Here is a 17,937-nt window from a genome sequence, read left to right on the forward strand (position 1 = left end):
ATAGAAAGCAAAGGACCACAGAGCAGTAGGTTGATGCAGTCTTTATCCAGTGTAGTTAGTGAAGCACCTATCGCTTATGTGTGGGTTTATGTTTTTATTCTACTGTAATGCTTTTTAAATGCTCGTTACTACGCTTTTGTTCATGTTTTTGCAGCCCACTTAAAATCAGTTCACATCATATCTTTGTGTACTCTAAGGCTGACATATTTACTGCATACTGTTCGTCAAGTAATACACCATCAGTGCATACTACCACTTGCGGCGTGGCGGGGTCGGTCGTCTGCGTTTTTGTTAACGCTATCGCTCAGTCCACCTACCTCGATAGGATTCTTGCGGATGTCCCTTCACTTCTAACATTCTGCGTGGTGTCTGTTCGTTCTATATCGTGTCTCCCTACCACTTTCGCGCAGCGACGCTCTGAGCGTGTTTTTTAGGGAATTGACTAGTCTGAACCTGGGACCTGTTGCTGGTAAGGAGACGCCAGACCACACATGACATGTAAAGTTCAGAAGAGTTCAGTGAGACTAGCGATGATATAACCAAATACTTAATGATTTCAGCGTCAGCTCCACTGCACTCCCTGTAAAAGAATCTTAATACTAACTAAATTTAGTGGAAGGGGTTCAAGGCTATTTTTAGTTAGCTGGTAAAATAACGTCGAAAAAGCAGTTAAGTTTACCATTGGAAATTTTATTCTACTCACAAAACATTGTTTAAAAATTGCACTGTTGATAAAAGGAAATGTTTTAATGTTGTTGTTGTTGTGGTCTTCAGTCCTGAGACTGGTTTGATGCAGCTCTCCATGCTACTCTATCCTGCGCAAGCTTCTTCATCTCCCAGTACCTACTGCAACCTGCATCCTTCTGAATCTGCTCAGTGTATTGATCTCTTGGTCTCGCCCTACGATTTTTACCCTCCACGATGCCCTCCAATACTAAATTGGTGATCCTTTGATGCCTCAGAACATGTCCTACCAACCGATCCCTTCTTCTGGTCAAGTTGTGCCACAAACTCCTCTTCTCCCCAATCCTATTCAGTACCTCCTCATTAGTTATGTGATCTACCCATCTAATCTTCAGCATTCTTCTGTAGCACCACATTTCGAAAGCTTCTATTCTCTTCTTGTCCAAACTATTTACCGTCCATGTTTCACATCCATACATGGCTACACTCCATACAAATACTTTCAGAAATGACTTCCTGACACTTAAATCTATACTCGATGCTAACAAATTTCTCTTCTTCAGAAACGCTTTCCTTGCCATTGCCAGTCTACATTTTATATCCTCTCTACTTCGACCATCATCGGTTATTTTGCTCCCCAAATAGCAAAACTCCTTTACTACTTTAAGTGTCTCATTTCCTAATCTAATACCCTCAACATCACCCGACTTAATTCGACTACATTCCATTATCCTCGTTTTGCTTTTGTTGATGTTCCTCTTATATCCTCCCTTCAAGACACCATCCATTCCGTTCAACTGCTCTTCCAAATCCTTTGCTGCCTCTGACAGAATTACAATGTCATCGGCGAACCTCAAAGTTTTTATTTCTTCTCCATGGATTTTAATACCTACTCCGAATTTTTCTTTTGTTTCCTTTACTGCTTGCGCAATATACAGATTGAATAACATCGGGGAGAGGCTACAACCCTGTCTTACTCCCTTCCCAACCGCTGCTTCCCTTTCATGTCCCTCGACTCTTATAACTGCCATCTGGTTTCTGTACAAATTGTAAATAGCCTTTCGCTCCCTGTATTTTACCCCTACCACCTTTAGAATTTGAAAGAGAGTATTCCAGTCAACATTGTCAAAAGCTTTCTCTAAGTCTACAAATGCTAGAAACGTAGGTTTGCCTTTCCTTAATCTTTCTTCTAAGGTAAGTCGTAAGGTCAGTATTGCCTCACGTGTTCCAGTATTTCTACGGAATCCAAACTGATCTTCCCCGAGGCCGGCTTCTACTAGTTTTTCCATTCGTCTGTAAAGAATTCGTGTTAATATTTTGCAGCTGTGGCTTATTAAACTGATTGTCCGGTAATTTTCACATCTGTCAACACCTGCTTTCTTTGGGATTGGAATTATTATATTCTTCTTGAAGTCTGAGGGTATTTCACCTGTCTCATACATCTTGCTCACGAGATGGTAGAGTTTTGTCAGGACTGGCTCTCCCAAGGCCGTCAGTAGTTCCAATGGAATGTTGTCTACTCCGGGGGCCTTGTTTCGACTCAGGTCTTTCAGTGCTCTGTCAAACTCTTCACGCAATATCGTATCTCCCATTTCATCTTCATCTACATCCTCTTCCATTTCCATAATATTGTCCTCAAGTACATAGCCCTTGTATAGACCCTCTATATACTCCTTCCACCTTTCTGCTTTCCCTTCTTTGCTTAGAACTGGGTTTCCATCTGAGCTCTTGATGTTCATACAAGTGGTTCTCTTATCTCCAAAGGTCTCTTTAATTTTCCTGTAGGCATTATCTATCTTACCCCTAGTGAGAAAAGCCTCTACATCCTTACATTTGTCCTCTAGCCATCTCTGCTTAGCCATTTTGCACTTCCTGTCGATCTCATTTTTGAGACGTTTGTATTCCTTTTTGCCTGCTTCGTTTACTGCATTTTTATATTTTCTCCTTTCATCAATTAAATTCAATATTTCTTCTTTTACCCAAGGATTTCTACTAGCCCTCGTCTTTTTACCTATTTGATCCTCTGCTGCCTTCACTACTTCATCCCTCAAAGCTACCCATTCCTCTTCTACTGTATTTCTTTCCCCCATTCCTGTCAATTGTTCCCTTATGCTCTCCCTGAAACTCTGTACAACCTCTGGTTCTTTCAGTTTATCCAGGTCCCATCTCCTTAAATTCCCACCTTTTTGCAGTTTCTTGAGTTTTAATCTACAGGTCATAACCAATAGATTGTGGTCAGAGTCCACATCTGCCCCTGGAAATGTCTTACAATTTAAAACCTGGTTCCTAAATCTCTGTCTTACCATTATATAATCTATCTGATACCTTTTAGTATCTCCAGGGTTCTTCCATGTATACAACCTTCTATCATGTTTCTTAAACCAAGTGTTAGCTATGATTAAGTTGTGCTCTGTGCAAAATTCTACCAGACGGCTTCCTCTTTCATTTCTTAGCCCCAATCCATATTCACCTACTACGTTTCCTTCTCTCCCTTTTCCTACACTCGAATTCCAGTCACCCATGACTATTAAATTTTCGTCTCCCTTCACTATCTGAATAATTTCTTTTATTTCATCATACATTTCTTCAATTTCTTCGTCATCTGCAGAGCTAGTTGGCATATAAACTTGTACTACTGTCGTAGTTGTGGGCTTCGTATCTATCTTGGCCACAATAATGCGTTCAGTATGCTGTTTGTAGTAGCTTACCCGCATTCCTATTTTCCTATTCATTATTGAACCTACTCCTGCATTACCCCTATTTGACTTTGTGTTGATAACCTTGTAGTCACCTGACCAGAAGTCTTGTTCCTCCTGCCACCGAACTTCACTAATTCCCACTATATCTAACTTTAACCTATCCATTTCCCTTTTTAAATTTTCTAACCTACCTGCCCGATTAAGGGATCTACCATTCCTCGCTCCGATCCATTGAATGCCAGTTTTCTTTCTCCTGATAACGACATCCTCTTGAGTAGTCCCCGCCCGGAGATCCGAATGGGGGACTATTTTACCTCCGGAATATTTTACCCAAGAGGACGCCATCATCATTTAATCATACAGTAAAGCTGCATGCCCTCGGGAAAAATTACGGCCGTAGTTTCCCCTTGCTTTCAGCCGTTCGCAGTACCAGCACAGCAAGGCCGTTTTGGTTATTGTTACAAGGCCAGATCAGTCAATCATCCAGACTGTTGCCCTTGCAACTACTGAAAAGGCTGCTGCCCCTCTTCAGGAACCACACGTTTGTCTGGACTCTCAACAGATACCCCTCCGTTGCGGTTGTACCTACGGTACGGCTATCTGTATCGCTGAGGCACGCAAGCCTCCCCACCAACGGCAAGGTCCATGGTTCATGGGGGGGGGTTTTAATACAGGATGGGAAAAACCAAATGCGTTCAACAAAAATGTGAACGAATATTCCCTGAATGGGTTTCCAAGTTCTACAATGGATCGAAGGATGACCTATGCCATATCACATCTATAATCTAGGTTTAAATTAAGTTTCACAAAAGAGAAAACTATCAAAATGGTCTACAGTGACCCTCAATTATCTTTAATTACTTATCTAACTTGTAAATTACAGTGGCTGATGTGGCTTCTCAGTAACTATATAACAGAAAATTCATCGCGTTTCAGACTTTTACTTCAAGTGGCAAATAGTAACACCATGAGCTTTAATTGACGATCGACACTAGTATTACGCAAAAAGGGGGTGTACCAGATGAGACTTCTGCAGTTCTGAGTGAAGCTTTATGCGCTGTTATGCGGCATCGCGTGCGTTCATAACCTTGTCGGTGTTCGTCAGGGGGCGGCGGGCAGCACAGCTCCGCTCACCTCGCTGTCGCGGAAGCAACTCCCCCCTAACTTCTCCTTACTACAATTTACCGAAATTGGTTTAAAAAAACTATCTGGCTGTGTTTTCATCTGACCAATCAGGGTCTCAATGCTAACCTTAAGCTCCGCCTACAAAAATTCTGTCTATCCAATGAGAAACGTTATACTTTTCGTGGTGGGGCAATGTTTTTAAAGTTTGCAACGTAACAGAGACGCAAAAAAGTCTCACGCTAAAACTTGCAGCTGGTGGGGCCCTTTTTGTGTTATCGTAAGATCTATTCTGTTGTTCTGGAGGGCTCTATCTTTTAACATGGGCTGGGGGGGGGTCCTGACGTAACAGAGACGCGAAAAAGTCTCACGCTAAAACTTGCAACTGGGGTGGTCCTAGTGGTTAGCTGGCGACGTGGGTGTCCAGTCTGTCCCTTATCGTAGGGCCTTCTAGCTTAACACGGTTCTGCTCTCGGCTTCTGCTCTCGTTTCTCCCCTCGGAACTGCGTCTGTCTCACGGTGGGAAGGTATGGCATGCATTTAGGCATTCTTGTGTTAGTCTGTGGTATTCCATTTGCTCACTCGTTACTCGTATTGCTTTGGTTAATTTAATGTCACGATTTATTCGGAGCTATGTGACATACTACTGGATTTGCTTATCATGTCAGGGTTTTCAGGGAAGGTGTTGGATTTGCCTGACACCTTACACACTCTGTGGTAGCAGACGCGTGCTAGGCAGTGTAAAGCAGCCTTGATGAAGCCACCACCTAATACGTACCACACAGAGGCCTCGTAACTCTAGGTGAAAGTCGGTTCCTGAAAGGCCATGATTAAAAAATCGGACGTTCGGGATCTTCAGTCTACTTGCAGAAAAGCGTTTAAAATTAGATTAGCTCTGCTTTTTATTCATATTGAAACACATGAAATGGCTATCAAGTCCGTATTTAATATGGTAAAACGTTATCATTCAAAGTTCACTGTCTTTATAACAAATATTCACTCGGAAAACAGCCAGAATTTGGTAAGTCCGACTCGACTAATTATCACGTTCTACCAGTCACAGACCCACCACTATCGCGAGTTAAACATTCGGTCGTTTCAGTGGTCTTCTTCGTAAGAGGCGTTCGCTAAAATATTCCGTACAGAGTACGAAACACGCCACGCGGAGTTGTTACTACGACCAGAAAGTTCACACGCTCATATCTCTCAAAGTATTTAATTTAGAAACACCAAACCTTCATCAAATTGTTCGTAGTTCCAGTCGCTTCGGTCACGATATGTTTGAACCGAAATTAGCTCACTATTTCCTTATATTACAAGTATTTTTATGGAGCGATCTGACATCGTGTTATCCATAGACCGTCTAGCAAGCGACTCTCTCTCGAGGTACTCTCCTCTCTGCACACTCCTCTTTTCGCGTGGGAACAGCGTAATTCTGATCGGCTGTTGATCTAAATGACCAATCAGAACGTTCCTTCCAGATCAGTATCGTGGCAAATCTTGCCTTATCCAATCACCAATTCGATAGTAATTAATGTCAGCAAAAATTCAGATTCTTATATTTTGTTTAATCAAAATAAACGAAGTGCGAAATATTCTTCAAATTGATAAATAAACTTATTAGGCCTCTAACTTGACAAATCTGTATTTGCAATTCGAGTGTTAGCAGACATAGGCGACATAACAAAAAGCTTGCATATTTTGCCTACTTTCATTCCATAATGTCATATGGTATAATATTTTGGGGTAACTCTTCAAGTCAAACAAAAGTTTTCAGAGTCCAAAAGCGTGTAATACGTATTATTTGTGGAGTAAATTCACGGACGTCCTGTACAAACCTCTTCAAAGAACTGGGTATACTAACTACTGCCTCTCAGTATATTTACTCATTAATGAAATTTGTCCTAAATAATATATCTCTTTTTCCAACAAACAGCTCAGTTCATACATACAATACCAGGAACAAAAATGATCTGCACAAGGACTTAAAAGCACTCACTTTAGTTCAAAAAGGGTTCCACTACTCAGGAACACTCATCTTCAATAATTTGCCAGCAAACATAAAAAATTTAGTTACAAATAGAGATCAGTTTAAAAGGAGCCTGAAAGACTTACTAGAGACCAACTCCCTCTACTCCATTGACGAATTTTTTAATAGAAACAAATGATGTATTGTATATACTCATAATATTAGTATTGTTATTTCAGCTTAAAAATGATGTATATACTCATACTATTAGTATTGTTATTTCAGCTTTAAAAAATTGACTTGTTCCACATCCACGAGGATCTCCTCAGCACGGATCTATGGAACGAAAAACTAATCTAATTTAATCTGGCTACTTTTATAGAAAAGCAAGCACACACCGACATACACCACCTGAATCGTGGTTGCAACATAACTTTCCCACGGTTCGTTATTACAAGGTTTTATGTAAAATGAAATATTAAATTTTAATGCATGTCCCACATACACTCTCTCAATCATTCTCACGCATTCACACGGCAAAATATAATCAAATAATAAGTTTGACCGATTTTTGTATTACGTAATGCACAGTGACTAAATTTTTTTTTAAAAAATTCCTAATTAATTGATTTTTGTGCACTGCTAACTTTGGAATGGCTTCAAATGATAATGAAAGTCAATCTGTTATTGTTCCTAACTTGGTTTTAAAAAATAAGTGTAGGTTTTAGGACTCTTAGGTAATTCTCTTTTTCTTCAGAACTATAATAAATAAAAATCTGAAATTTTGACAGCATCGTACCATTAACAGCAAAAGGCTGTGTACCAGTTTTGAACAAAATCGGATAATAACTAATATTGATTATTTAGATTCGTAGAGGGTATGAATCTTCATATCGACTGAATGTTACGCTATGCAGTTCCTACGTCAGGCGGCGTCAGCTGTACTGTGGGCAAAGTGAAAAAAAAAAAAAAGGAAACATAGCCATCCTGCAGCCACCGTACTACACGACTGCGTGCTTTACTGCAACGAACGTCATCTCGTAGAAACTTGCTGCGTTACGCACTACCGCATTCTTTGGAGTTGTCATTATCGACGGTGACTGTACCTTGTCCGCCAGACACTCACGGAAGTTAACGTATGTACTTTGACTTAAGGGGTCAGCAGGTTCCTTGAACAAAATATACATTAATAAATGCTCGAGCTATTCAAACTCAATATTGGCCTCCAAATTCCTGTTCACATACAACGTAGCACAGTCGCTACACTTGTAACCACTTTCGTGTCGTCAACACATGTCTCCTTCCAAGGCTGGTTGATTTAGCACTATTAACCAAAAAGAATCGCTAAAATGCTCACTTAAAGAAGAAGCAGCAGAGGAAAATAATAGTTCCACACTAAGCCAGGTACAGACACATTAAATTGTGAACTGTCTCTGCGTCGTGAGTCTACGAACATGTGGAACAATGTATGTGTACGACTGGAAGCTCAAACTGGGGAAAGTTGGATCAAGGCAGACAATGATGACGGAGCCCGCTGTTAATGGTTGCTGCGTATCTGAGGGAGGGATGGACAGTTCGCTAGTCGAAGCGGAAAACGCTCTACGTTAAACATCGTGAGCTCACTGATCTGAGTAATAGGCCCAGTTGTAAAGTTCTGTAAGCCAAATGTTCTGTGACCTTGTGCGTTGATCTTAGTAAAATGAGTTCTCTCTTTGAGACGCTATTGCAGCAATACGTTTTATAAACCAGTATCATGTGGGAAGACAGGCATTGCCCAAAACGACAGCTGTTTCAGCAAATAAAGCTATTGATTCTTCAGCTATCGACGACCTCAAAAAAATTACATTATTCCAGTGAAAAAAATCCATAGTTACTTGCATATCGTGGTATGTAAGAAAGATTGGAATATTAAGGGGCTCCGGAACGCCCTATACTTGCAATGTTAAAATAACGCTTATAAATTACATCTTTCCTCACAAAGTATTTGAGGTAGGAAGTTGAACTTTTTACAGATTATTTATTGGAATATGGGCTACAACTTAACACAGGGATTTTACAAAATTTTAGTTCAGTTATTAAAAATGATTTTTTTCAATTGTAATGAAAATTCACAACATTTTTTTGCAATTTTTTATTTATATATTCAAAAATATACAGTTTTTTGGAAAGAGGCTGTGTTAAATTATGCAGAAGGTACTGTGTAACATTTACTGAAAGTTTGAAACAAATATGTTTGGAAGATCCTTAGAAAACATGTAATTAGTATGAGAAAATAAAAGTTTTGGGAATCGAGCGACAAAGATTGGATTAACTTTTTAGTGCATTCCAGGTCTATAGGATGGATTATCTTCATCCTCTGCAAACTCCTCCTCCAGCTTCCTCTTGTTCCTCCTCCTGTTTACTCTTGCTTGTATTTCTAGACTCTTTACAGCCCTGTCTGCAGCCCGAAGGCGTTCCTTGTCTAAAGCAAGCATCGCTCGTACCATGTTAGAACCTATCTTCATTCCCATATTTCTAAATACCTTTGGCTTTCCAACATTTCTCCTTTTCTTAAAAGCCTTCAGAGGATTTCTAATAACTTTACTTTTACTCATTATTATACTTCAACAAAACAGAGACTCAAGAAACAGAATTAATTACGAATATTTTCGAGATAACGACAGAGTAAATAAACATGAAACAATCGACAATCACACCAGCGATATATATTGAACCATCACAGGTTAGCCACAACACATACTTTATCTCACATCACTAAAATGTACCTGATGAACACGGACGTTAATAATAACACCATTTGACAGCAGTTTAACAGCGCCACAGTGGGTCACGCCCATGTAGAACACATTTCAAAAAAAATTTAAAAATAGTTGTAGTCTTCGGAATTGAATAAATTATATATCTATTAAAAGGTAATAGTCTGCAGATTCAGAAAACGCAAAAAAGTAAAAATTGAACTTTTCATGATTTTGAGCCTTTCCGGAGCCCCTTAAAAACATGGAAACATACTGCCCTCTTTGCATGTTATCATTTTCTAACATCTAGTTTTGATGTTTCAAATCGTTTAGGAAATACGATGGACGTTACGAATATTTTATTCTGGCTTTATCATTTACTTGTGCAAGCAGATCTCACTGTACTACCTATAAATTATTTTCTCGATACTGGAGATAGATATAAATTCTCTTCCCAATTCAAAGAATTATTCAATATCTTAGCTACATTTTGCAAGGAGCGATGTATGATGACTGTGCACCAAAACCAAACTCATAGCGAGTAGCTCAGTTTTATAGGCAATTCATCACGAAGCACCATGGAGCCATCACCAGCTTGCACAGTGTCTTATTAACAACTTGGTCCATGGCTTGGTCTGTGGCACTCTTGAACCCTACCAACTCAAATCTGGACTCATCTGACCAGGCCATGGTTTTCCAGTCGTCCAGGGTCCAAACGATATTTCGCCGCACTGTACTAACAGGTACGTTCGTCGTACGTACCACGTTCACTTCTGCGGTACTTTCACGGAATGTTCGTTGTCTGTTAGCACTGACAATGCTACGCAAGCGCCACTGCTCTGGGTCGTAAAGTTAAGGCCGCCGGCCACTGCATTGTACGTGGTGAGAGGTAATCCACAGACATACAGAAAACAGGGGAAACGCAGTGCAAATGTGGAAAATGTGGGTGGAGGCGACTAGATGCAGTCGAGTACAATGCTATACTACGCGTCCCGATCCCAAATATAGTGGATTTGCGCTAGGTGTTGGCAGCTGAACTACGAGGGTCACTCCAAAAGATGCACACTATTTTTTTTTAATCCATCTTTTATTCTACATGTTTGAAAGTTTTACAGTGTGTAGATACATCCTTTAGGAACCATATTTTCATTTCTCCACATCATTTCCATCTCTCTCAACTGCCTTACGCCATCTTGGAACCAGCGCCTGTATACCCGCACGGTAATATTCTGGAGCAACCTGTTGGAGCCACTGTTTGGCAGCGTGCACAAGGGAGTCATCATCTTCAAACCTCGTTCCACGAAGAGAGTCTTTCAGTTTCTGAAATAGATGATAGTCGGATGGAGCCAGGTCAGGACTGTAAGGCGGGTGTTTCAGTGTTGTCCATCCGAGTTTTGTGATCGCTTCCATGGTTTTTTGACTGACATGTGGCCGTGCATTGTCGTGCAACAGCAAAACATCCTGCTTTTGCCGATGTGGTCGAACACGACTCAGTCGAGCTTGAAGATTCTTCAGTGTCGTCACATATACATAAGAATTTGTGGTGGTTCCACTTGGCATGATGTCCACAAGCAAGAGTCCTTCGGAATCGAAAAACACCGTAGCCCTAACTTTTACAGCAGAAGGTGTGGTTTTGAATTTTTTTTTCTTGGGTGAATTTGCATGATGCCACTCCATTGATTGCCTCTCCGTCTCTGGTAAAAAATGATGGAGCCATGTTTCGTCACCTGTCACAATTCGTCCAAGAAATTCGTCTCCACCATTCTCGTACTGTTCCAAAAGTTCGCTGCATACCATTTTTCTTGTTTCTTTGTGAGCTTCTGTCAACATCCTGGGAATTCACCTGGCACAAACCTTTCTTAACGCCAACACTTTCAGTATTCTGCAAACACTTCCTTCCCCTATCCCAACGTAGCGTGACAATTCGTTCACTGTGATGCGTCTCTCAGCAGACACCAATTCGTTAACTCTCTGTGTGCAGTACGAGGCCTGCCGCTGTGAGGACAATCCCCTATATTGCCGTGGCGGCTTTCATCACGTAACCTGCTTGCCCACCGACTAACTGTACTGCGATCGACAGCAGCATCTCCATACACCTTTTTTAACCTCTTGTGGATGTTTCCCACTGTCTCGTTTTCACACTACAGGAATTCTATGACAGCACGTTGTTTCTGACGAACGTCAAGTGTAGCAGCCGTCTTGAAGACATGCTGTGACGGCGCCACTCACGGGAACAGGTTGAACTAAGTTTGAAAACAAGCGGGAAGGATGTGTCTACACACTGTAAAACTTTCACACATGCGGAATGAAAACTGTATTTTTACAAAAATAGTGTGCATTTACAAGCAGCTTTAGAACACGGAACGAGAAGTTATGTCATGAGAGCGTGGGTAGAAGTGACATAAGAAAATCGATAGAATTGCGAAAAATGATGGACAATACGTATAAATTGAGGGAAAATAAGCTGAAATGCGGGGAAATTGAGAAAGTAATTGCGTGTCTGCTGGTTGACGCAGAACAATTCTTGTTAAAGGGGACAAGTATGCGACAACAATAGGAATCCGAGAAAACCTCGACATGGAAGCGAAAGGAACCAGGGAAACAGTTACTTTTTTCCATCGAGGCAGCATTCTACTGTATGTCTATTGAGGTAACAGTGATACACGCGAGTTGCTTCTGTATTTGACGCTTTTAAGGAAAACAGAGACCGTTTGCCTCTAAACTGACATACATCTTCGTTAAAGGATAACAGAGAGTGGACGGGGTGGTCGATTGAGATGGAGCTGTAACGAGGTACGATTTAATGGGAGACTGATGGTGCATTGTAGAGGGAGAGGGATATGCTGGCGCAGGCCATTTGGCCATTTATTCCCCAGTTCTGTCAGGATGTATCAGTCGCGTGGCATAGCCTGCATTCGAATCGGATACAACCACGTGTTCTGTATTTGACTTAGGGCACTGTCTACTTGCGATCGTTAACAGCAAACCTCTCCGTCATCAGTGGGCTTCCATCTCATGTGTGATGAAACGTGACCATCCTGTTTCGACACATTCCTCTAAACGAACGAAGATTTATGCGATGTACTCCATTCCCTTGTCGCATCTTGGGTATAAAATCGGGACTTTAGTTTTATAACTAAGATGATTCTAAGTTAGCGATAGGTGTTCGTCAGACACTGCAATCCGCATGTATACATCTGCTTGACAGATGTCCTGTTTACAGAGTTAGTGGAGGCATGATGCGTAATTTCACATGTCGGGCGCCGCTGCTATGCGTTTATCTATTTCCTTGTAAGAGGTATTCTCCATTACTAACATCATTTTATATAGGACTGATGCAAGCATAGTATAATTTCTGAACATTGATCGGATATGAACAGCGGACGCTATACATCTCTGGAGAGCTACATTTTGCATGTATCACACCCAGCCACTGTTTTAAGGAAGTAGTTTTTTCGTTTTACAGTTTGTTTCCATAGTTTATCTTAGAGAAGCCTGCAAGAAGGATGTATGTCATGCGCTTGAGATATATTTCTTACACTGGAATATTAACAGCGCTATACAGTACATGTTCGTGTTGCGTCATGTGCAAAGGAAATGACTATGTCCAGTCGCAAGGAAGGTATGGATTTCACATGGAATACTGTGATAGCAAAGGAGAGAGTATGTCAAGTCATTGGATCTGTACAGATATTTCTATTTCCAGAGTCACAGCCATCAGCAAGGAATATTTCCGATACTTCACTCATTGTTGAATGTCATACAACTGAGGTCACAATAGCAACATTCAATTGTAAGTACAGCGATCAAATATATATGCGACCAATTTCCTAGGATGATGATTCTGCCTATGCATGCTTGGCGTGCAGCGCCGGTGGCATGTGGTGGTATTGATTAATGTTTCCCATTAACAGCAGGAGCTGCCCAAATAGAGAGGCCTATTGGGATGCAGGAACGTAGTTGAATGAACCGATTCGTCCACTAGACGACCAAATAGCGAACTAATACTTACTATGTGTTGGGCAACTTTCGTGATTGCATGGCAATTTTAGAAGATTCAATATGGACATGTGTTTGCGATGGACCATTATTCTCTCCCATGTAAATTGTCTGAGTGACTGCTTCTTCACGTTTCCCATCTTTATTTGATTGAGAGAAGATCGATTGTGTCGTGTGTTGAGTGCATCTAGCAGGAGAAAGACGGGTGGAGGACACGTTTGCTGGTTCTCTAGACATGAGAAACACCTTAGTTGATTTTGTAAATTACAATGATGATTTGGAATCTGTTAAAACACCGACATCGGTATTGTGTTGTTGTTGTTGTGGTCTTCAGTCCTGAGACTGGTTTGATGCAGCTCTCCATGCTACTCTATCCCGTGCAAGCTTCTTCATCTCCTAGTACCTACTGCAACCTACATCCTTCTGAATCTGCTTAGTGCATTCATCTCTTGGTCTCCCTCTACGATTTTTACCCTCCACGCTGCCCGTTGTTGTTGTTGTGGTCTTCAGTCCTGAGACTGGTTTGATGCAGCTTTCCATGCTACTCTATCCTGTGCAAGCTTCTTCATCTCCCAGTACCTACTGCAACCTACATCCTTCTGAATCTGCTTAGTGTATTCATCTCTTGGTCTCCCCCTACGATTTTTACCCTCCACGCTGCCCTCCAATACTAAATTGGTGATACCTTGATGCCTCAGAACATGTCCTACCAACCGATCCCTTCTTCTGGTCAAGTTGTGCCACAAACTCCTGTTCTCCCCAATCCTATTAAGTACCTCCTCATTAGTTATGTGATCTACCCATCTAATCTTCAGCATTCTTCTGTAGCACCACATTTCGAAAGCTTCTATTCTCTTCTTGTCTAAACTATTTATCGTCCATGTTTCACTTCCATACATGGCTACACTCCATACAAATACTTTCAGAAATGACTTCCTGACACTTAAATCTATACTCGATGTTAATAAATTTCTCTTCTTCAGAAACGCTTTCCTTGCCATTGCCAGTCTACATTTTATATCCTCTCTACTTCGACCATCATCAGTTATTTTGCTCCCCAAATAGCAAAACTCCTTTACTACTTTAAGTGTCTCATTTCCTAATCTAATACCCTCAACATCACGCGACTTAATTCGACTACATTCCATTATCCTCGTTTTGCTTTTGTTGATGTTCATCTTATATCCTCCCTTCAAGACACCATCCATTCCGTTCAACTGCTCTTCCAAGTCCTTTGCTGTCTCTGACAGAATTACAATGTCATCGGCGAACCTCAAGGTTTTTATTTCTTCACCCTGGATTTTAATACCTGTTCCGAATTGTTCTTTTGTTTCTTTTACTGCTTGCTCAATATACAGATTGAATAACATCGGGGAGAGGCTACAACCCTGTCTTACTCCCTTCCCAACCACTGCTTCCCTTTCATGTCCCTCGACTCTTATAACTGCCATCTGGTTTCTGTAAAAATTGTAAATAGCCTTTCGCTCCCTGTATTTTACCCCCGACACCTTTAGAATTTGAAAGAGAGTATTCCAGTCAACATTGTCAAAAGCTTTCTCTAAATCTACAAATGCTAGAAACGTAGGTTTGCCTTTCCTTAATCTTTCTTCTAATATAAGCCGTAAGGTCAGTATTGCCTCACGTGTTCCAGTATTTCTACGGAATCCAAACTGATCTTCCCCGAGGTCGGCTTCTACTAGTTTTTCCATTCGTCTGTAAAGAATTCGTGTTAGTATTTTGCAGCTGTGGCTTATTAAACTGATTGTTCGGTAATTCTCACATCTGTCAACACCTGCTTTCTTTGGGATTGGAATTATTATATTCTTTTTGAAGTCTGAGGGTATTTCGCCTGTTTCATACATCTTGCTCACCAGATGGTAGAGTTTTGTCAGGACTGGCTCTCCCAAGGCCGTCAGTAGTTCCAATGGAATGTTGTCTACTCCGGGGGCCTTGTTTCGACTCAGGTCTTTCAGTGCTCTGTCAAACTCTTCACGCAGTATCGTATCTCCCATTTCATCTTCATCTACATCCTCTTCCATTTCCATAATATTGTCCTCAAGTGCATCGCCCTTGTATAGACCCTCTGTATACTCCTTCCACCTTTCTGCTTTCCCTTCTTTGCTTAGAACTGGGTTTCCATCTGAGCTCTTGATGTTCATACAAGTGGTTCTCTTATCTCCAAAGGTCTCTTTAATTTTCCTGTAGGCAGTATCTATCTTACCCCTAGTGAGATAAGCCTCTACATCCTTACATTTGTCCTCTAGCCAACCCTGCTTAGCCATTTTGCACTTCCTGTCGATCTCATTTTTGAGACGTTTGTATTCCTTTTTGCCTGCTTCATTTACTGCATTTTTATATTTTCTCCTTTCATCAATTAAATTCAATATTTCTTCTGTTACCCAAGGATTTCTACTAGCCCTCGTCTTTTTACCTACTTGATCCTCTGCTGCCTTCACTACTTCATCCCTCAAAGCTACCCATTCTTCTTCTACTGTATTTCTTTCCCCCATTCCTGTCAATTGTTCCCTTATACTCTCCCTGAAACTCTGTACAACCTCTGGTTCTTTCAGTTTACCCAGGTCCCATCTCCTTAAATTCCCACCTTTTTGCAGTTTCTTCAGTTTTAATCTACAGGTCATAACCAATAGATTGTGGTCAGAGTTCACATCTGCCCCTGGAAATGTCTTACAATTTAAAACCTGGTTCCTAAATCTCTGTCTTACCATTATATAATCTATCTGATACCTTTTAGTATCTCCAGGGTTCTTCCATGTATACAACCTTCCATCATGATTCTTAAACCGAGTGTTAGCTATGATTAAGTTGTGCTCTGTGCAAAATTCTACCAGGCGGCTTCCTCTTTCATTTCTTAGCCCCAATCCATATTCACCTACTACGTTTCCTTCTCTCCCTTTTCCTACACTCGAATTCCAGTCACCCATGACTATTAAATTTTCGTCTCCCTTCACTATCTGAATAATTTCTTTTATTTCATCATACATTTCTTCAATTTCTTCGTCATCTGCAGAGCTTGTTGGCATATAAACTTGTACTACTGTAGTAGGTGTGGGCTTCGTATCTATCTTGGCCACAATAATGCGTTCACTAAGCTGTTTGTAGTAGCTCACCCGCGTTCCTATTTTCCTATTCATTATTAAACCTACTCCTGCATTACCCCTATTTGATTTTGTATTTATAACCCTGGATCACCTGACCAAAAGTCTTGTTCCTCCTGCCACCGAACTTCACTAATTCCCACTATATCTAACTTTAACCTATCCATTTCCCTTTTCAAATTTTCTAACCTACCTGCCCGATTAAGGGACCTGACATTCCACGCTCCGATCCGTAGAACGCCAGTTTTCTTTCTCCTGATAACGACCTCCTCTTGAGTAGTCCCCGCCCGGAGATCCGAATGGGGGACTATTTTACCTCCGGAATATTTTACCCAAGAGGACGCCATCATCATTTAATCATACAGTAAAGCTGCATGCCCTCGGGAAAAATTACGGCCGTAGTTTCCCCTTGCTTTCAGCCGTTCGCAGTACCAGCACAGCAAGGCCGTTTTGGTTATTGTTACAAGGCCAGATCAGTCAATCATCCAGACTGTTGCCCTTGCAACTACTGAAAAGGCTGCTGCCCCTCTTCAGGAACCACACGTTTGTCTGGCCTCTCAACAGATACCCCTCCGTTGTGGTTGTACCTACGGTACGGCTATCTGTATCGCTGAGGCACGCAAGCCTCCCCACCAACGGCAAGGCCCATGGTTCATGGGGGGGCTGCCCTCCAATGCTAAATTTGTGATCCCTGGATGCCTCAAAACATGTCCTACCAACCGATCCCTTCTTCTAGTCAAGTTGTGCCACAAACTTCTCTTCTCCCCAATCCTATTCAATACCTCCTCATTAGTTACGTGATCTACCCGCCTTATCTTCAGCATTCTTCTGTAGCACCACATTTCGAAAGCTTCTATTCTCTTCTTGTCCAAACTGGTTATCGTCCATGTTTCACTTCCATACATGGCTACACTCCATACAAATACTTTCAGAAACGACTTCCTGACACTTAAATCTATACTCGATGTTAACAAATTTCTCTTCTTCAGAAACGATTTCCTTGCCATTGCCAGTCTACATTTTATATCCTCTCTACTTCGACCATCATCAGTTATTTTACTCCCTAAATAGCAAAACTCCTTTACTACATTAAGTGTCTCATTTCCTAATCTAATCCCCTCAGCATCACCCGATTTAATTTGACTACATTCCATTATCCTCGTTTTGCTTTTGTTGATGTTCATCTTATATCCTCCTTTCAAGACACTGTCCATTCCGTTCAACTGCTCTTCCAAGTCCTTTGCTGTCTCTGACAGAATTACAATGTCATCGGCGAACCTCAAAGTTTTTACTTCTTCTCCATGAATTTTAATACCTACTCCGAATTTTTCTTTTGTTTCCTTTACTGCTTGCTCAATATACAGATTGAATAACATCGGGGAGAGGCTACAACCCTGTCTCACTCCTTTCCCAACCACTGCTTCCCTTTCATGCCCCTCGACTCTTATAACTGCCATCTGGTTTCTGTACAAATTGTAAATAGCCTTTCGCTCCCTGTATTTTACCCCTGCCACCTTCAGAATTTGAAAGAGAGTATTCCAGTTAACGTTGTCAAAAGCTTTCTCTAAGTCTACAAATGCTAGAAATGTAGGTTTGCCTCTTCTTAATCTTTC

The sequence above is a fragment of the Schistocerca nitens genome, chromosome 4 (genome assembly GCF_023898315.1).
Source record: "Schistocerca nitens isolate TAMUIC-IGC-003100 chromosome 4, iqSchNite1.1, whole genome shotgun sequence".
NCBI lineage: Eukaryota > Metazoa > Arthropoda > Insecta > Orthoptera > Acrididae > Schistocerca > Schistocerca nitens.